Source organism: Hyperolius riggenbachi, chromosome 7 (assembly GCF_040937935.1).
Source record: "Hyperolius riggenbachi isolate aHypRig1 chromosome 7, aHypRig1.pri, whole genome shotgun sequence".
NCBI classification, from domain to species: domain Eukaryota; kingdom Metazoa; phylum Chordata; class Amphibia; order Anura; family Hyperoliidae; genus Hyperolius; species Hyperolius riggenbachi.
Genome location: NC_090652.1, coordinates 178,875,740 through 178,896,982, shown reverse-complemented (window position 1 = coordinate 178,896,982; position 21,243 = coordinate 178,875,740). Strand labels below are relative to the sequence as shown.

Here is a 21,243-nt window from a genome sequence, read left to right as displayed (position 1 = left end):
TTTCAATGAACTGAGGAGTTGGATGATTTTTGTACTGACTCCACAGCCCTGCCACTGATTGTGCTCAGAGAAGCTCACAATCTAATCCTACCATAGCCATAGTCTAATGTCCTACCATATTATTATTATTATTATGTATTTATATAGCACTGACATCTTCTGCAGCACTTTACAGAGTACAGTCATGTCACTGACTGTCCTCAGAGGAGCTCACCATAGTCCTAGTCTAATGTCCTGCCATATTATTATTATGTATTTATATAACACGGACATCTTCTGCAGCACATTACAGAGTACATAGTCATGTCACTGACTATCCTCAGAGGAGCTCACAATCTAATCCTACCATAGTCCTAGTCTAATGTCCTACCATATTATTATGTATTTATATAGCACTGACATCTTCTGCAGCACATTACAGAGTACATAGTCATGTCACTGACTGTCCTCAGAGGAGCTCACAATCTAGTCCTACCATAGTCATAGTCTAATGTCCTACCATATTATTAATATTATGTATTTATATAGCACTGACATCTTCTGCAGCACTTTGCAGAGTACATAGTCATGTCACTGACTGTCCTCAGAGGAGCTCACACTCTAATCCTGCCATAGTCTAATGTCCTACCATATTATTATTATGTATTTATATAGCATAAATGAGATCTGGTGGCAAGAAATCAGTTTGATATGGTGTGAGCTTTGTGACATGGTGCATTATCCTACTGGAAGTATCCATCAGAAGATAGAGTTATAAATCCAGCTCCGATGCACTTTATGCCATAGCTCACTCAGCAGTCACTCCGACCCAGGTTTTTCCTTACTGCTAATAGCAACTTTTTAAAATGTTTTTATTTTTATTTATTTTTTTACCCCAAGCCTGGCTCGCTGGGGCGGGGGTAAACTTATATGATTGCATGTATTGCTGCTTTACACTATATATATATTTGCTCACAAAAAGATATGGATTTGCGCTGGCGCTGCAGTGAAAGGGCCTCTAGGTTGCGTTTCCCCCCAGGCCTAAAGGCCCCAGTCCTCCCCTGTTGCACCTCCAGCAATAATTCAATTTCCTCACAATGAAATAGTGTTTAACACACATGTCAACTTTTGGTGCAGCTACTCTTCCTGACTTAGCCTACAGTTCTTCACTTCCTCAACAGAAGTGTAAATGTTTCAAGTGTCAAGGACTTCAACACACTTCACTTCTGCCATTGTCTGATTACAGAAGCATTATTCACTGAAGTCCTCTTTAGATGCAAATGTAGGTCTTTGAAGTTCCCTGACTATGTCCTGATTTGTATAATGGGACAATAGGGCTTCTAATTAGCTCCCTGCTCTCTGAGAAACTGAGGGTAATTGTATTCCACACTGTCACACAGACAAGTACAGCTTCCCCAAAGCCAGATGATGACCCATACATACGCATCTGAAGTACATAGCAGACAGGCAAATGAAAATATTATCCTTACATCATGAGCACAGTCTCTGTGGCGCAATTGGTTAGCGCAATTGGTTAGAGAAGAAGAGATAAGAGATAAGTATATTCCTGACAGCCCCCTCCCCAGTAGAAATGAGTATAGGGGTACACGGTACCCCTTACCCATTTTAGCAGAGTTAAAAAAAGAAATAAAAACACGACAACGAAAAAAGTCCTTTATTGTTCTAAATTAACTAGGGATACTTACCTTGCGAAAATCCCACGCCAGTATCCTTAGGAGTGGTCCCACGCCAGTATCCTCTTAGGACATCTCACCACCCTCCCACACCGACGAACTCCTGCCACTGAATGGTCACAGTCAGCCTCTGCATCTGTATAGCAGAGGCTATGAACACGAAAATGTTGCTTTTGAAACAAGAAATTTCATCAAACAGTGATCCAGGTCAACTGCTTGGAAGGCAGCTATGCTCTCCACTATACCACCATTGGCCAGGAACCAAACCCAGGTCAACTGCTTGGAAGGCAGCTATGCTCACCACTATACCACCAACGTTACATGCTGAAGCCAGCCACTCATCTCTTCAACTTCAAGGCCCAGGAGTAGTCTTAGCTACCGTAATATCTATGGTACGGCAGGGCCCTTATTACACTTTCTCTTACAGGACTATGGAAACCATTTTGCCCATGCGATAAAACGAGGTGCAAAAGTGAAATCATGCCTAGCAGAGGATGGTTTCGATCCATTGACCTCTGGGTTATGGGCCCAGCACACTTCCGCTGCGCCACTCTGCAGTCTGCTTACATTTGTATACAATCTTCAAGTTTAAGAAGGGTACAGTAGTTCCCTTCACAAAACACAAAAGGCAAGGCCATCCCTGGGTGGGCTTAAACCACCAACCTTTCGGTTAACAGCCGAATACGCTAACCAATTGCGCCACAGAGACTGTGCACGCAGTTGCTGCTAAATGGCTATCTGGGGGTCTCTTCGGACAACTGTTGAACACAAAAGGCAAGGCCATCCCTGGGTGGGCTTGAACCACCAACCTTTTGGTTAACTGCTGAAAGCGCTAACCAATTGCACCAGAGACTGTGCACGCAGTTGCTGCTAAATGGCTATCTGGGGTTCTCTTTGGACAACCGTTGAACACAAAAGGCAAGGCCGTCCCTGGGTGGGCTTGAACCACCAACCTCTCGGTTAACAGCTGAATGCGCTAACCAATTGCGCCACAGAGACTGTGCACGTAGTTGCTGCTAAATGGCTATCTGGGGGTCTCTTCGGACAACTGTTGAACACAAAAGGCAAGGCCGTCCCTGGGTGGGCTTGAACCACCAACCTTTCGGTTAACTGCTGAAAGCACTACCCAATTGCACCAGAGACTGTGCACGCAGTTGCAGCTAAATGGCTATCTGGGGTTCTCTTTGGACAACTGTTGAACACAAAAGGCAAGGCCGTCCCTGGGTGGGCTTGAACCACCAACCTTTCGGTTAACAGCTGAATGCGCTAACCAATTGCGCCACAGAGACTGTGCACGCAGTTCCTGCTAAATGGCTACCTGGGGGTCTCTTCGGACAACTGTTGAACACAAAAGGCAAGGCCGTCCCTGGGTGGGCTTGAACCACCAACCTTTTGGTTAACAGCCGAATGCGCTAACCAATTGCGCCACAGAGACTGTGCACGCATTTGCTGCTAAATGGCTATCTGGGGTTCTCTTTGGACAACTGTTGAACACAAAAGGCAAGGCCATCCCTGTCCTCCTGTCTGCCCGACCACTGACAAAGTATTGCCAGTTTTAAGGATTTTGTAGTTTGCCCAAGTCCAAGTAACTATTGGAATACAGGCTGAATACTTGCTCAAAAGAGGCATAGCTTGTCTTACTGTAACAGACTTTGCTCTCAGAAGTTCCTGAATACAAGTGATCACTTCATCCACTTTGTTTTGCGGCAGACAAGAGATCTGGTTCACTGTATTCAGTGATACTCCCAGAAATTATTTCCTCTGATCTGGTGTAAGATCGGATTTCTTTAGATTCAAGATCCATCCCAGATCCCTCAAACTGTCAGAACGATCTGAATAAGCTTTTGGATTGGATTTTGCAACTATCAGCATATCGTCTAGATATGGCAGTGGTGCTCAAATACCCCTTTTTAAAATTCGAGTTTGGTCGAATTCGAATAGTAAATTATTCGAGGTCAGTCGAATATTCAAACTGAACCAGGCTGGCTTAGTGAGCAGGAGCCAGGAGGTGGTAAAGGGTGGTAAGGCACATTAACGATGGTTCTTAGCCAGTTCATGTCCCCTCTCGCCGACAACAGGGGCCAGGAACTCGCCTTCCACCCACGCCTGGTTCATCTTGAGAAACGTCAGTCTGTCCACAGACTTGTGAGACAGACGTGAGCGTTTCTCGGTGACCACGCCACCAGCTGCACTGAAGCAGCGCTCGGACAGCACGCTGGAAGGGGGGCAGGACAGCACTTCCAGGGCGTACTGCGCCAGCTCGCTCCAGATCTCCAGGCGCTTGACCCAATACTCCATGGGATCAACAGGGGCACCGCTGTCAAGCCCGCTGTAGGACCCCATGTAGTCAGCCACCATGCGGGTCAGGCGCTGGCTGTGACCGGAGGAGGATGCTGCTGCATCATGCACCTCCTCTCTAGTCACTGCTGCCGGAGCCTCTACAGTCCTGTAGAGCTCGTGGCTGAGAGACAGCAGGTCTGTGGGGCGCTTGCTGCTGGATGCAGGCACCTGCTGCTGCCTCTGTGCTGGCTGCTGGACAGTGGGGGTGGAAGGCTGGGGGAAGGCTTCCTCCAAGCGCTCAACAAGGGCCTGCTGCAAGCTCCTTATTTGTTGCGCTGGGTCTCCTCCTGCAGGCGGCAGGAACTGGCTCAACTTCCCCTTGAGGCGTGGGTCCAACATCATGCTGATCCAGATGTCCTCCCTCTGCTTCATCTGGATCACCCTGGGGTCTCTGCGCAGGCACGTCAGCATGTGCGCTGCCATTGGGAAGAGGCGGGCCACGTCTGCTGGCACATCGACGGCAGTGCTGCTGTCCTCATCCTCCTCCTCTGCCTCGTCAGCCTCATCCTCTCTCCACCCCCGCACCAACTCAGCTGCACTGTTCTGCTCCCCCTCATCAGCAGCAAGGTCAGGGACCTCCACCAAGTCCTTCTCCTCCTCCCCCTCAGAGGTGGACTGTGCAGCTGCTTGCCGCTCCTGCTGGTCCAAGGCTGCCGCTCCCTGTTCCAGCAAAGCATCGAGGGCCCTGTTCAGCAGACAAACCAGGGGCACCCACTCGCAGACCATAGCATGGTCCCTGCTCACCATGTTAGTGGCCTGCAGAAAGGGAGCCAGCACTAAGCACACCTGCTGCATGTGCCTCCAGTCATCATCGGGGACGATGGACGGGATGTTGCTGGTCTTGTCCCTTCTCAGAGCCGCGGAAACAGTGGCCAGGGCAAGGTACTGGTTGACAGCGTGCTTCTGTTCAACCAGACGCTCCAACATCGCCAGGGTGGAGTTCCAGCGAGTCGGAACGTCAAGGATCAGCCGATGGCGTGGCAGCTCCAGCTCCTTTTGCACGTCTTCCAGGCTCGCACAGGCTGCAGCCGAGCGCCGGAAGTGACGCACAACGTTCCTTGCCGTTTCCAGCAGTTCGCCCATCCCCTGGTAGGTGCGCAAGAACTTTTGCACCACCAGGTTCAGCACGTGGGCAAGACAGGGGATGTGGGTCAGGTTTCCCCTGTCTATTGCGGCAACCAGATTGGCCCCATTGTCGGCCACCACCTCTCCGACTCTGAGGCCTCTGGGGGTCAGCCAAATCCTCTCCTGCTCCTGGAGTTTGGCCAACACATGGGTTGCCGTCAGCTTGGTCTTCCCAAGGCTGACCAAGTGCAGCAGCGCTTGGCAGTGGCAGGCCTTCACGCTGCTGCTGAGGCGGGGGGTTTGGCCAGGTGTGCCAGAGGATGGCAGAGGATCGGAGGAACCTGCTGCAGTTCCCCTGACCCTGCGGGGGGGCACCACCCACTGTGTTGCTGCTGCTGTGCCCGCTGCTGCTCTCCCATCCTCACCCCCTTCCACCAAGCTGACCCAGTGGACAGTGAAAGACAGGTAGCGGCCTGTCTCGAAGCGGCTGCTCCAGGAGTCCATGGTGACGTGGACCCTTTCACCAACCGCGTGCTCCAGCCCTCGCTCCACATTGGCCATCACAAAGCGGTGCAGTGCAGGAATGGCCTTGCGGGCGAAAAAGTGTCTGCTGGGGAGCTGCCAGTCTGGGGCTGCACAAGCAAGCAGCGCACGCATGTCGCTCCCCTCCTGCACAAGCGTGTACGGCAGGAGTTGGGAGCACATGGCCCGTGCCAGCAAGCCGTTCAGCTGCCGCACGCGACGGCTGCTGGGAGGCAGAGCCCTAACCATCCCCTGGAAGGACTCACTCAAAAGGCTCTGGCATGGCCTTTTGCTGGCACGGGAATCAGCAGACACAGCAGAGGAGGCCACTGAGGACTGGCTGCCAGAACAGGCCTCAGTGTCGGTGGCAGGAGTTGCAGAGGGGGAGGAGCAGTGCATTTCCGCACTCCTGCTGGTGCTGCTGGAGGAGCAGGAGGGCGGGTGGCTGCTGTTGCTGCTGCTGCTGCTGCTGCTGAAGGCTGTGCAGTTATGGGTGTGGTGCCACTGCCAGCACCAGATGCCTTCAGCCTCTGGAACTCCTCATGCTGGTGGAAATGTTTCGCAGCAAGGTGGTTGATGAGCGAGCTGGTGCTGAACTTTAAGGGGTCTGCACCTCTGCTCAACTTCCGCTGACAGTGGTTGCAAGTGGCGTACTTGCTGTACACTGTGGGCATGGTGAAAAAACGCCAGATTGGTGACAAAAACGACCCCCTACGGCATGGAACCGCTGCTGCCTGTCTCCCTGTGGTGGTTGGGGGGGGGCTTGGGTGCGGCTGGTGGTGGTACTGGCAGATGCTGCTGCTGCTGCTGCTGAGCCTGAGACACCAGCAGGCTGTGGGACCTGCCTACTGCTGCCAATGCTTGCAATGATGCGCCTCCTTGCAAGGCCCACAAGCGCATCCTCCTCCTCCTCCTCAGAGCTGCTGAGGACGACATCCCCTGGAGGTGGTGGCACCCAGTCTCTGTCTGTCACCGTGTCATCATCAGCCTCCCCCTCCTGAAACATGTCCTGCTGGGATGATGACCCCCCAAACTCCTCTCCTGATGCATGGATGGGCTGCTTGACTGTCGCCACAGTCTTGCTGTCCAATCGCTCATCCCCCAAAGTGCCCATCAGCATCTCCTCCTCCAAATCGCCAACAACAGCAGACAATTGACGCATCATGCCTGGGCTCAAAAGAGTGCTGAGTGACAGGTCGGCGACTGACGGTGAACTGGCCTCCTCCCCAGGCCCTGCTGGGCGGCTGCTGCGAACAGGGGTGGTGGTGGTGGTGGTGAGGGTGGAGGCCTCGGATGCAGAGCTGATGGCGGGCTGCTCATCCTCTGTCATCAGTTGCACCACAGTGTCTGCATCCTTTTCCTCAATGGGACGTTTCCGACCCGGCTGGAGGAAAATCGGAGCAGGTGCTGCTGCTGCTGTGTCTCTGCAGCGTGAGTTGCAGATGCTCCTGCTGGGCGGCGCCCAAGGCGTCCACGGCCAGTGGCTATGGGAGGAATGTTAGCCACTGACGCTGCTGCTGCGGAACTGTGCATGGTGGCGCGGCCGCGCCCGCGGCTTGCCACAATGCTGCTCCCTCTCCTCCTGATTCCCTTGCTGCCCTTCCCCTTGCCCAAACCGCGCTGGCTGCCACTTCCAGACATCTTCGATGTTTTGGGCGTAAACACAAAAGTTTTTGAAAAGGGAGTCCCGACTCCCTAGTACAGTAAGTAAGTAGTAACAGTCAGGAAGTACAACTAGCAGTTACAATAATCAGTAGTAATCACAAGGAAATAGAGTGTGTGTACACTACAGACAGTGAGTGCACGCACGCGCAAACACGCGCAGGAGCTGGCCTATGAACAGAGAGTGAGTGAGTGTCCCTAGTACAGTAAGTAAGTAGTAACAGTCAGGAAGTACAACTAGAAGTTACAATAATCAGTAGTAATCACAAGGAAATAGAGTGTGTGTACACTACAGACAGTGAGTGCACGCACGCGCACACACGTGCAGGAGCTAGCCTATGAACAGTGACTGAGTGAGTGTCCCTACTACAGTAAGTAAGTAGTAACTGTCAGGAAGTAGAATTTACAATAATCAATCAGTAATCAGAAGGAAATAGAGTGTGTGTACAGTACACAGACAGTGAGTGCACACACACATGCAGGAGCTAGTAGCCTATGAACAGTGACAGTGAGTGTCCTAGTACAGTTACAGTATATAACTATTCAGAAGGAAATAGAGTGTGTGTACAGTACACAGACAGTGAGTGCACGTACACGCAGGAGCTAGCCTATGAACAGTGACAGTCAGTGAGTGTCCTAGTACAGTTACAGTATATAACTATTCAGAAGGAAATAGAGTGTGTGTACAGTACACAGACAGTGAGTGAGTGCACGCACACGCAGGAGCTAGTAGCCTATGAACAGTGACAGTGAGTGTCCTAGTACAGTTACAGTATATAACTATTCAGAAGGAAATAGAGTGTGTGTACACAGACAGTGAGTGCAAGCACACACAGGAGCTAGCCTATGAACAGTGACAGTCAGTGAGTGTCCTAGTACAGTTACAGTATATAACTATTCAGAAGGAAATAGAGTGTGTGTACAGTACACAGACAGTGAGTGCACACACACACGCAGGAGCTAGTAGCCTATGAACAGTGACAGTGAGTGTCCTAGTACAGTTACAGTATATAACTATTCAGAAGGAAATAGAGTGTGTGTACAGTACACAGACAGTGAGTGCACACACACACGCAGGAGCTAGTAGCCTATGAACAGTGACAGTGAGTGTCCTAGTACAGTTACAGTATATAACTATTCAGAAGGAAATAGAGTGTGTGTACACAGACAGTGAGTGCAAGCACACGCAGGAGCTAGCCTATGAACAGTGACAGTCAGTGAGTGTCCTAGTACAGTTACAGTATATAACTATTCAGAAGGAAATAGAGTGTGTGTACAGTACACAGACAGTGAGTGCACACACACACGCAGGAGCTAGTAGCCTATGAACAGTGACAGTGAGTGTCCTAGTACAGTTACAGTATATAACTATTCAGAAGGAAATAGAGTGTGTGTACACAGACAGTGAGTGCAAGCACACGCAGGAGCTAGCCTATGAACAGTGACAGTCAGTGAGTGTCCTAGTACAGTTACAGTATATAACTATTCAGAAGGAAATAGAGTGTGTGTACAGTACACAGACAGTGAGTGCACACACACACGCAGGAGCTAGTAGCCTATGAACAGTGACAGTGAGTGTCCTAGTACAGTTACAGTATATAACTATTCAGAAGGAAATAGAGTGTGTGTACACAGACAGTGAGTGCAAGCACACGCAGGAGCTAGCCTATGAACAGTGACAGTCAGTGAGTGTCCTAGTACAGTTACAGTATATAACTATTCAGAAGGAAATAGAGTGTGTGTACAGTACACAGACAGTGAGTGCACACACACACGCAGGAGCTAGTAGCCTATGAACAGTGACAGTGAGTGTCCTAGTACAGTTACAGTATATAACTATTCAGAAGGAAATAGAGTGTGTGTACACAGACAGTGAGTGCAAGCACACGCAGGAGCTAGCCTATGAACAGTGACAGTCAGTGAGTGTCCTAGTACAGTTACAGTATATAACTATTCAGAAGGAAATAGAGTGTGTGTACACAGACAGTGAGTGCAAGCACACGCAGGAGCTAGCCTATGAACAGTGACAGTCAGTGAGTGTCCTAGTACAGTTACAGTATATAACTACAATACAAAATACAATCACTAAGTAGTAAAGGACAGCAGAAATACTGTCTAATACTATCTAATACTGTCTAATACTGTCTAAATACTAATGAGAAATAAACTAACAGAGGACAGGAGGACAGCTGCCCACACAGGCAAGGCCCTGAGGCCTAAAGCTGTAAGCCTGCAGCAGCTGTCTGAGTCTCTCTCTATGTAACACAAAAGCTACTAACTAAAATACAATGTCTATCTAACTAACAACAATATAGGTGTGTATAGGAGGTGTATGTGAGCAAAAACGCTAGGTAAATGACCACAATAGAGCTCTTGCTAAGCCAAAGCACAAAGGAGCAACTCTCTCTCTATGCAAGTCTCAGGCAAGGACGGAGAAACGGAACATGGCGGCCGCTATTTATAGGGTAGGGGCTGGCCAGGGTCCCCCTCTGTGATTGGCTGCCGTCAGAGGGCCTGGGAGCCCTCTGATTGGCTCTAAGGACATCAATCTGGGCTATGACGCTATTCGAGCTCGGTATTCGAGCTCGAATAGCGCCGTTTGCTCGAATAGCTCGAATAGTGAATGGGCTATTCGCGTTTACTCGAATAGCCCATTCGAATAGCTGCAGCTATTCGGAGCTCGAATACCGAGCTCGAATAGCTGGAAAAGAGCTCGAATATTCGAGCTACTCGAATATTCGAGCTCTGCTGAGCACCACTGAGATATGGTACTAGAATAATCTTCAGCATTCTCAGATATGCTGCAATTTCTATCATGGTCTTTATAAAGATCCTGGTAGCACTTGAAATCACAAATCTGGGATTGATGCAAATAGTTGCTGTAACGATTGGTGTCAGCGCACAGAGAGAATCTGATTATTGATGATCTGCAGAATCATCAACAATACAGATGTATACTCGATTATGGATGATCTGCAGAATCACCAATAATACAAGTATGACTAACCTCTGGACACCTAATAAGTGTAAGTGTTTGGAGTGACTGTAGGATATCTCCCGTAAGACGAGAGACACAGACAGCTCGGCCAGGAACCACCTGTGGGGCAGGTGGTCCTTGGCTGTGCAGGAACTATCCCCTTGAGAGAGGAGATAGAGAGAACCTGACCACCCATGATACTTGGTGAACAGATGTTGACTGTACTGCAGCCAGGGGGCTCCAAGGAGCAGAGGCCACTGGCTGTGAGCAGGCTGAACTCTCTGAGGAGCAGGAGTCCTAACAGCTAACTGACACTTGGTGCAGTAATGTCACAGCTAGTACAGACAGACTGAGCACTCAGGGGATGAGTGACAGTCTGGAGGGTCGGGCAGGCCAGGTCGGCAACACACGAGCAGATAAGGTACAGAAACAGAAGGCTGATTCGGTAACCGGGTACAGGCAGGGTTTGGCAACAGGTAGACAGATATGCAGAGGTACAGAATCAGTAAGCAAGAGAGAGGTTGACAGAGCAAATAGTCATAATATATATAGAACAGAGTCCTAAGGGCATCACCAGATACTCGTAGTGCCCGTCGGCCGTGTTAAAGGCCGTCTTCCATTCGTCACCATCCCTAATACGAACTAGGTTGTATGCACCTCTCAAATCTAGTTTTGAGAAAATCTTGGCGTTGGTCACCTGAGTGAATAAATCGTCAATCAAGGGTAAAGGATAACGATTTTTCACTGTGATTTTGTTTAAGCCTCGATAATCAATGCAGGGACGAAGGCCTCCATCTTTCTTTTTTACAAAAAAGAATGCCCCTGCTGGTGAACGAGAGGGACGGATGAAACCCTTAGCCAAGTTTTCTCTGATGTATTCCTGCATTGCCAGTTTCTCAGGTCCGGACAGATTATAGAGGTGACCCCTGGGAGGCATACAACCAGATCTTAAATCGATGGGACAATCGAAGGTACGATGGGGGGGAAGTTTATCTGCTGATTTGGGACAGAATACGTCAGCAAATTCTGCGTATTGTTTTGGCACACCCTCAGTCTGAATCTTGGTGTTACCCACGGTTACTTTCGCTAAACAGTGATGATAACAATGGGTAGACCAGCTCCTTAGCTGACCTGAAGCCCAATCTATCTGAGGAGAGTGAAGTTGTAACCATGGCATGCCAAGAATGATGGTGGAGGTTGCCATACGCAGGACCAAAAATTGTAGATTCTCCTTATGTAGCACCCCAACGCTGAACCTCAAATTCAGGGTTCGAGACAGGGGATGTCTACTTTGCAGTGACCAAAACCTGTTGGTCTAATGGGAGTATAGGAACCCCCAAATTTTTTGCAAACTCGTAATCTATAAAGTTAGCCGCTGAACCCGAGTCTATGAAAGCTTCAGTGGTAACAGTCTGGCCCTTCCATCCCATGTGACAGAACAGGGAAGGAGCAAACGATTATTGTTTAGAGGTAATGACTGCGCGCCTAGGGTATTACCTCTGACTACTCCTAGGCGGCAGCGTTTCCCGACTTTTTGGGACAATTCTGCACCTTATGACCCTCCTCTGCACAGTATAAACAGAGCTGTTCTGTTTTCCTGCGATTCTTTGGACTGTCCAATTTGCATTGGCTCTGGCGGAGGTGAGACGGGTGGAGGAGAGGCGTAGGAGACATACCTTACAGTGTTCTTACCCCGGGTTTGTTTCTGATAACGTAAACGGCGATCAACCCGTACTGCTAAAGCGATTGCCTCATCAATAGATTTTGGTTCAGGGTGTCCCAACATCAAATCAGAGACTGCATCTGACAACCCTGATAACAAAACAGTCTAACAATGCAAATGTCCCCCACCTAGCTGACACAGACCACTTCCTGAATTCAGCTGCGTAAACTTCTACCAGATCCTTGCCTTGACGCAAGGTCTTAAGCTTCCGCTCAGCAGTGGAGGCAATGTCCGGATCATCATAAATTATGGCCATGGCCTTAAAAAATTCCTCAACTGACGTTAAAGCATCATGCCCTACCTGAAGGCTATATGCCCAAGTTTGAGAATCCCCTGACAAGAGGGTCTTAATCAGGGGCGTAGCAATAGGGGTTGCAGAGGTAGCCACCGCATCGGGGCCCTTGGACCAGAGGGGCCCCGAAGGGGCCTCCCTCAACTACAGTATTAGCTCTCTATTGGTCCTTTGCTCATAATAATGACTTCTATAGATACTTTGAATAGTGGTAATCATTAGAACACTGTTCCCCATCCCCTTCTTGCACCTCTGACACTGTAGTTGCCATTGGCAGATTTTGGTGCGCCGTATCAATTGCTATGTATAGAGTGCTTGGGGGGGCCCCATTGTAAAACTTGCATCGGGGCCCACAACTCCTTAGCTACGCCACTGGTCTTAATGAATGTAATTCTCTGTGCCTCAGTTCCTGATAAATTGGGTCTTAGCTCAAAATACGACATTACTCGATTTTTAAAGTTCTGAAAGTCAGATCTATGACCAGAAAACCCTTCGGGTACAGACATACGCAAGTCTGTAACTGGAGGGGATCACACTGCATTTACAGCCGTCTGAAGGACCTGTATGGACCCAGACAATGCAGTGATCTGGGCAGTGGCGGACACAGCCAACAGTGGGCCCCTGTGCAAATTACCAACTGTGGGCCCCTCTCCTGCGGGAAACAGTGGGTGTGGCCACAATAGAACGTTATGCAAATGAACATTGCACATATTTATGAAAACAACCTGTGGTAAACTTTCCAGAGGCCCAGAAGTGCTGACAAAGTAAAGGAGATTTAGTCTCTCCCAGTTAGTCAGAAAAATATAACTCTACATTGGTTTTTATCTTTTCTTACTTAAAAAATATGACAAGCCCCCAAATCACAAATGTAGCAGTCGTAAGGCACCCAAATAACAATTGCAGCAATAACCCAAGTTACACAGTTATGCAGCATGGCCACCCAAATAACATAGTTATGCAGCATGGCCACCCAAATAGCACAGTTATGCAGCATGGCCACCCAAATAACACAGTTATGCAGCATGGCAACCCAAACAGCACAGTTATGCAGCATGGCCACCCAAATAACACAGTTATGCAGCATGGCCACCCAAATAACACAGTTATGCAGCATGGCCACCCAATTAACACAGTTATGCAGCATGGCAACCCAATTAACACAGTTATGCAGCATGGCAACCCAATTAACACAGTTATGCAGCATGGCAACCCAATTACCACAGTTATGCAGCATGCCTACCCTAATAACATAGTTATGCAGCATGCCTACCCTAATGTGAGAAAACGCGGAAAAGCCGCCGCATATGCCAAGAGCAAGGCGGCTGACTCCGCGTCCAAAGCGGCGGTTTGCACGCATAGACACGCGTCTGGTAGTATGGTGGAATGCGGAAAAGCCGCCGCATGTCCTGACAGCAAAGCAGCTGTTTCCGCGTCCAACGCGGCGGTTTGCATGCAGCAGCATGCGCTTGGTGTGGCAGGGTCTGTTAGTGCACATAGGCAGATGGAGAGCTACGCGCGCGCGGGCCTGAACTCAGGACCTTTATACCAGCAGGGGAAGTGTCAGCTGATCAGGAAGATCAGCTGATTCCTGCAGGACTCATGATTGGCTGAATGGCTCGGGCGGGGCGGCAGAGTCCAGCAACTATATATTCTGCTGCTTGTCAGTTGCTGGTTGTCTGCCATTGCTAACACTTGCGTGAAGGCACTCAGACCTTAGCTAGACCCGACAGTGTGCCAGAACCGGCTGGAGCTGGGAATCTACACTGAGTCAGATTCTTGATAGCTTAAAGTACTAATTGAATTGTATTATTTGTTAGACCAGTTCCAGGGTGTTGAGATCAAGGCCCTCACACCCCAGACTAGGAATACTGTGTATCTTCTGTGTATTCTCTAGCATAGTTCCAGGGTGTTGAGATCAAGGCCCTCACATCCAAGACTAGGGAACTGTATTATCATTTATGTTATGCTCCAGAGTCCAGACTAGTTTCAGGGTGTTGTGAATACGGACCTCACACCCCAGACTAGGATTGTGTTATTACTGTGTTACGTTAGCCCAGTTCAGGGCAAAACCTTACTTATTAGCAGCAGGGCTTCCTGCAACCCAGCCTTGGTCCCTCGCTCAGGGGTCCACAGGCTACAGGAATATCACCCACCGCTCAGGGGTGAATTCCTCAGGAGTATAGGCCGCCAGCTCCTCTGGTGGTCTTTACTCAGAGTTGTTACTGTTGCACCAAACACTTACACTCTCTCCGGTGTCTAGAGGTTAGACATATCTGATTATTGACGATTACGCAGATCTTCAATAATCGGGTATATCTGTATTCTTGGGGATACTGCAGGTCGCCAAGGATCAGTTTCTCTCTCTGGTTGCTGACACCAATCGTTACACCTAATAACATAGTTATGCAGCATGCCTACCGTAATAACACAGTTATGCAGCATGCCTACCGTAATTACACAGTTATGCAGCATGGCAACCCAGTTAACACAGTTATGCAGCATGGCAACCCAATTAACACAGTTATGCAGAATGGCCAACCAAGTAACAATTATGCAGCATGCCTACCCTAATAACATAGTTATGCAGCATGGCCAACCCAATTAACACAGTTACTCAGCATGGTCAACCAAGTAACAGTTATGCAGCATGTCCACCCAAATAACACAGTTATGCAGCATGGCCACCCATTTAACACAGTTATGCAGCATAACCACTCATTTAACACAGTTATGCAACATGGCCATCCAAATAACACAGTAATGAAGCAAAAACACAATTATAGAGCATATAAGGCCTATATGTTCACCGAGTGGCAAAAAAGCCCACTTCACGTGCCCTTACCCTGCCCACAGGAAGTGCTCCACCATGTGAGTACCATTGGCGCCACTTCCTCACTGCACAGCAACACATGGGATGCTGCATATCAGAGCATCCCTGTGTGCAAGGCAAGTCTCCTGATGTGTTGCCTGCAAGATCAAGCTTAGGGTGCATACACACATCCAATTTTGATTGGCCAGTATTACCATTTTCAAGTGGTATGAGAGCTTACCTACACAATCTGTTCATTGTATTCAAAATTGGTTGGCTTTCCTACTACATGGAGGTGGTAAAATTGGCCAGTGATTGGCTAATCAAAATTAGATGTGTACCAGGCTTAAGAGGCAACTTGGGGCCCTGAGGTAGGAATGAGGTCACTGTCTGTGATGTGCAGGAGTCCTCTGGCCCTCTTAGCATGTGGAAGAAGCCACACAAATAATCAGCAAAATAAGGTAAAGGATTATTATGAAATGATGATGTTTCAGTGTTGAAGTGACCTGAGCACCATATCTATATTGTGACAGCTGCAAGATGGAGCATCACCTGTAGGTAAGTTAATTACTCCCATCAGTTACAAACCTTCCTCAGAGGGAAGGTTTAATTTTAAATATATAGTGCACTTTAACTGCAAAGGAAATATTACAAAGGTACCTCAGACATCATCACAAAATATCACAAAACCGTATATCTCTAACATGCATTTCTCAGGGGGAGTTTGCAAACTATCAGTAGAAGAAATAGTAGGTCTTCTACAGCTAGGGGGAGACTGGGCATAAATGAGTAAGCGTAAAGAAAAAAGAGAAGGGCACAGAACAGGAACAGCATACATGGAATGACAAGAGAAAGCTCAGCTTCCCATAATCATCACCCTGCTGTAAAAATGTATATTCGTTTTTCAAAATTCCTCATCACATAACTTGCTTCTAGTGGGTAGGCCCAACCCTGTCCTCCTAAAGGAGTAACCAGCCCTAACCTGTAGCCTTTACTGATCCTTACATTATGTCACCTTTCTTCACAGGTATTAAGCCTGGTACACACATCCAATTTTGTATGGCCAATAATTAGTCAATGTTACCACTTTCATGTAGTATGAGAGCTTACACGATCTGTTCATAGTATTTAAAGTCTGTTGGCCCTCATACTACATGGAGGTGGTTAGATTGGTCAATCAAAATTGCATATGTGTATGCACATTTGGGTTTGGGTGCAACTCTCAGCTATAATATAGAAAAGCACCAGAGCCCAGCTGAAGTGCTATGACTTAACGTCAACATTTGACTACACACAGTAGTTAAAATCAAATGCACGGTGCCCAAAGTGACATATGGCTGCTAATCTCCATTAGACCTCTTTCAGACAGGTAGCTGACAAGAGGTGAATTCACTGACTGTTAGCTAGCGCTCAGCCAGTGTAGTAGAGCTGCTGACAATTGGTACCGGCTCTGGACAAGCAGCCCTCCATGGAGTGACATCCGAGCAGGGCCTCTGCCGTGCTCAAAAGCAACATGTCCTGGTCCTCTGCCACCAGTAAACGCCACTGCATGTCAAGCGCTGACATGCGTGGCGTTAGAAAAGCTGCAATTCTGCTGCATTTTTATTACACTTGAATTGCACTCTTGGGCGGCAGACAGGATGCTGAACTGCCTGACAAGCTCCCAGTTCAGCTGTCCATCCGAAAGAGGCCTTAGGTGTGCAGTAGTCCCCAAGTAAACATGACCTGCATGCAGAAATAAAGAACGTGTCCCCCATTTCTTACTGGCATATGTAATCTCATCTTATGCTCTGTTATCTCATCCACACTGGTAATCTGGCAAGTCATTCTCTTCTGTACATGTGTGGCCTGGCTGTGTGTGCACCCCAGTGCCTGGGAGCATTCTACACCTTCACAGTATTACTATGCACTCCGGCAGAATGCTCCCGGTTGTGGGAATGTGACACTCCCAGGCATCAGGGTGACCGAGCTGCGAATGCACCAAAAATTGCGACAGGCCAGATTACCGGCGGGGATAATGAGATAATAGAGTGGCTGGGGAGGACGGCGAGGGAGCCCACATACCTCATGGGGCTGGTGGAAGCCCCCTGTAAGTATAAAAATACCACTATTAAAGTGTACCAGAGACAAAGTAAAATTATTTATACATACCTGGGGCTTCCACCAGACCCATCCGCATGGATCGCTCCCAGCCTTCTCTAGCTCTGGTACGGGTCCCTGAACTTTGGCCAGTCATGGCTTGACTTAGCATGCGCAGTGCGCTCTCTCTGTCGTAGAATAGTACTGCGCAGTACTATTCTCCAACGGCTGAAGCGTACTGCGCATGCTCAGACAGGCCACGACTGGCCAAAGTTACGGGACCCCTGGTGGAAGCCCCAGGTATGTATAAATATTTTATTTTACTTTGTCTCTGGTTTCCTTAAACAGTGGTCCTCAAACTAAGGCCCGTGGGCCGAATGTGGCCCCCTGATGCTTTTTTACAGGCCCCCCACACACAAAATGTATTACTAATAGCTACAGCTATTAGGTCAGCTACATCTTTAAATATTGGTGGTCCGCATATAGAATAGCAGTGCTGGCACCACCCATCCACATGGAAGCCAGAAAGCAGTAATTCGCTGGTTTCCAATCAAATTCCACATCAGGTGACACTGCTGTCCAACTGGACTGCAGGTTATCACCTGGGTATACTGCACTGTCTGGCCCGCAAATACTTCTACATCATTTTAATGTATACTCCGGCCCCCCAGCAGTCTGAAGTATGTTGACATGCATGACCCAAAACGTTTGGGGACCACTGCCTTGAAACATCTCAGGTTTTCCTTTAACAAATAACATATAACAAGCATGCATACAGGTGTCTGCTGTGTGCACTTCCCATGTCATCCTGGTACTGGCCATAATTTAGGGGTAGATAAGGAATCATTTGGTAAGGTCTATTTTATGTTAATGTACTGGCTGGTAAGGGCTTGGACTTTCCTACACAGTGCACACAGCATGCAGGATACTAGTGGCTGAGGCTGCTCTCTGCTTCTGTCCCTCCAGATTTCTTTCTTAGTTATTTATTTTAAGTTTTATTAAAGCATTAGAACAAGTACAGCAAATACAGTGCTTTCGAAGGGAGTACATGATAATATATTGAAGACAGTATTAACAGCATAGAACATGCACAAAAAACCTTCAAAATAGTCATCAATTATTTGAATAAAATCATCATTATAGACAACTAGCTAGGGCTATAGAAGTGAAGTAGAACTCTATGCCAGCTATTTTAACTGTATTGTTAAGCTAAACGAATATTAAGAATTCCTATGAAATTTAAGAAATGTTATCTGCCCTGATAGCTTGAGCAACAGTCATATCGGAAACTTTTACCTTCAGCTTTCTCCCTCCAGTGTCAGCTGTCAGCTCACCTCTCTCCCTCCAGTTTCAGGCTCCTCTCCTCCTCGTCCAGTGACAGGCTGGGCTTCACTCACTCTTCTCCCCCTCCCTTCTCAGGCTCCCTTATCTCCCAGCATTCCGATGATCTTTTGCTCTCAAACTCAGTAGCTGCAGGAGCACGTGTATTGTTGTTGCTGCTGGCTTGTTCCCGCTTCCTCCCCCTAGCTGTCGGCACTTCCTAGAGAGCTTCACTTCTCCTACACGCTGCGGTCAGGAGAATGAAGAGAGATTGTAGTGCAGGCTGCAGCCGCATGGGCCCTAGAGGCTGATGGGCCCTGGTGCCGCTGCACGGCCTGCACAGGCGTATGTTCGCCAGTGGATCTGGGTCTGATGACCGTCCAGCACCCTGATGAAATTCTTCACCGAGGTGGTGAGTGCATCAAGACGGCTGTTGAGTGCATCCATTTTGTTTTTCAGGTCTGCCGTTCTGTAACGATTGGTGTCAGCACACAGAGAGAATCTGATTATTGATGATCTGCAGAATCATCAACAATACAGATGTATACTCGATTATGGATGATCTGCAGAATCACCAATAATACAAGTATGACTAACCTCTGGACACCTAATAAGTGTAAGTGTTTGGAGTGACTGTAGGATATCTCCCGTAAGACGAGAGACACAGACAGCTTGGCCAGGAACCACCTGAGGGGCAGGTGGTCCTTGGCTGTGCAGGAACTATCCCCTTGAGAAAGGAGATAGAGAGAACCTGACCATCCGTGATACTTGGTGAACAGATGTTGACTGTACTGCAGCTAGGGGGCTCCAAGGAGCAGAGGCCACTGGCTGTGAGCAGGCGAACTCTCTGAGGAGCAGGAGTCCTAACAGCTAACTGACACTTGGTGCAGTAATGTCACAGCTAGTACAGACAGACTGAGCACTCAGGGAATGAGTGACAGTCTGGAGGGTCAGGCAGGCCAGGTCGGCAACATACGAGCAGATAAGGTACAGAGACAGAAGGCTGATTCGGTAACCGGGTACAGGCAGGGTTTGGCAACAGGTAGACAGATATGCAGAGGTACCGAATCAGTAAGCAAGAGAGAGGTCGACAGAGCAAATAGTCATAACATATATAGAACAGAGTCCTAGCCTGAGGTGTGAGGTCCTTGGTCTCGACACCCGGGAACTAGTCTAGAGTATAACACAGTAATGACACAGTATTCCTAAGCTTGGGTGTGAGGTCCTTGGTCACAACACCCTGGAACTGGTCTAAAGTATAACACAGCAATGACACAGTATTCCTAAGTTTGAGTGTGAGGTCCTTGGTCACAACACCCTGGAACTGGTCTAAAGTATAACACAGCGTAATCTGGCTAAGTGTGAATTCCCAGGTCCTCCTGGTTCTAACACACTGTGGGATCTGACTGGTCTGAGTGCTCACACGTAAGTATTCGCAACGGCAGACAACCAGCAACTGACAGGCAAGATGTATATATAGTGCAGCGCTCCTCAGCGCCGCCCAGCACCACTCAGCCAATCACCCACTGCGCTGGGATCAGCTGATCGTCCTGATCAGCTGATCCCTCTTCTACTGGCATAAAGGTCCTGCCTGTGTGCACTAGAAGGCTCAGACAAACCAGACGCACGCTGCTGTGCGGAAACCGCCGGTCTGAACGCGGAGACAGCCGCCCCGCTGCCAGACCACGCGGCGGTGTCTCCGCAATCCATTACAGTTGCTCTCAGATATTTTTAGTGAGCCGGCAGAATGGGTACATGATAATATGCGTCCATAAGATCTGTGGACGCCGCAAAGTAATCCTTCCCCAGAAGCTGAGTTGTGGAAGTATCTGATTCCAGTGAAAGTTTTTGTATTTTACAAAAACAGTTCAAAAACCAAAGATTTATAATCAGGCGAAAACTCACCATCAGTTTTTGAAACCAGGAAAAGAGTGGAGAAAAAAATGTCCTGAACTGGAATCCCTTCCACAATTTCCCTCTGGAAAAAGACCAAAAAAAAGCCATATATAAAAAAACCTCCTAAAGGCTGGCTCATGTCAGAAACACCAGGGCATAAAAACCCTGGTGTGTGATGCCTGATTATATCAGGTGGTAGAGAAAGTGTCAGACTGTTTCAGCCAGAACACGCTGACAGCGTGTCTATATACTAGAGCTGTGTGTAGCTAAGGAAACCATCCTCCAATGGCTAGGATGGGGGAAGTAACCTGCCGTGGCGGCGGGGGGCGTGGCCTGCAACACTCATATGCAGAAGGGGAATCCTTGGATTCCCCATTGACCTGCCCGGACGGCGGGGGGCGTGGCCAGCAGCGCTTGTGTGTGGGAGGGGAAGCCTCGGCTTCGTCGTTGCCATGGTGACCCTCCGTATGGACTAGGAGGGAAGGGGGCAGGGTCGCTCGTATGTGAGAGTGAAAGTCTCGGCTTCCCCATTGCCATGGTGACCCTCCGTAGAAGGGGCAGAGCTGCGTGTGCTGGAACAGGCTGTTGGGCTGTGTCTCCTATAAGACACTTCTGGCAGCGCTGATGATAAGCGCTGCATGTGGTGGCTGGTGTTTGCAGCCAAAGCGCTGGCCACTGCAGATTGTCCCCCACAATAAGGGCACATAGTAAATCATATAAAGAATATGGTACAAAGCAGGGGGAAAACATTACAGAATACATTGCAGAATACATTGTAAAAAAAGGACGTTGTGGAAAAAACAATAAAAAGACATTATAAAAAATTGTTTTGTAAAAACATAAAAAGCATAAAAAACATACAGATTTTTCAAATGTGCAGACATC

General features: G+C 48.6%; 2 non-coding genes across 2 annotated transcripts; both read right to left on the bottom strand.

Moving 5' to 3' along the window:
* Positions 1 to 2,888: 2,888 nt before the first annotated feature.
* Positions 2,889 to 2,962, bottom strand: TRNAN-GUU (transfer RNA asparagine (anticodon GUU)). The gene has a single exon. It is a non-coding gene; the product is annotated as a tRNA-Asn (tRNA).
* A 72-nt stretch (positions 2,963 to 3,034) lies between these two features.
* On the bottom strand, positions 3,035 to 3,108 carry TRNAN-GUU (transfer RNA asparagine (anticodon GUU)). Its single transcript has one exon. It is a non-coding gene; the product is annotated as a tRNA-Asn (tRNA).
* Between the last annotated feature and the right edge of the window lie 18,135 nt (positions 3,109 to 21,243).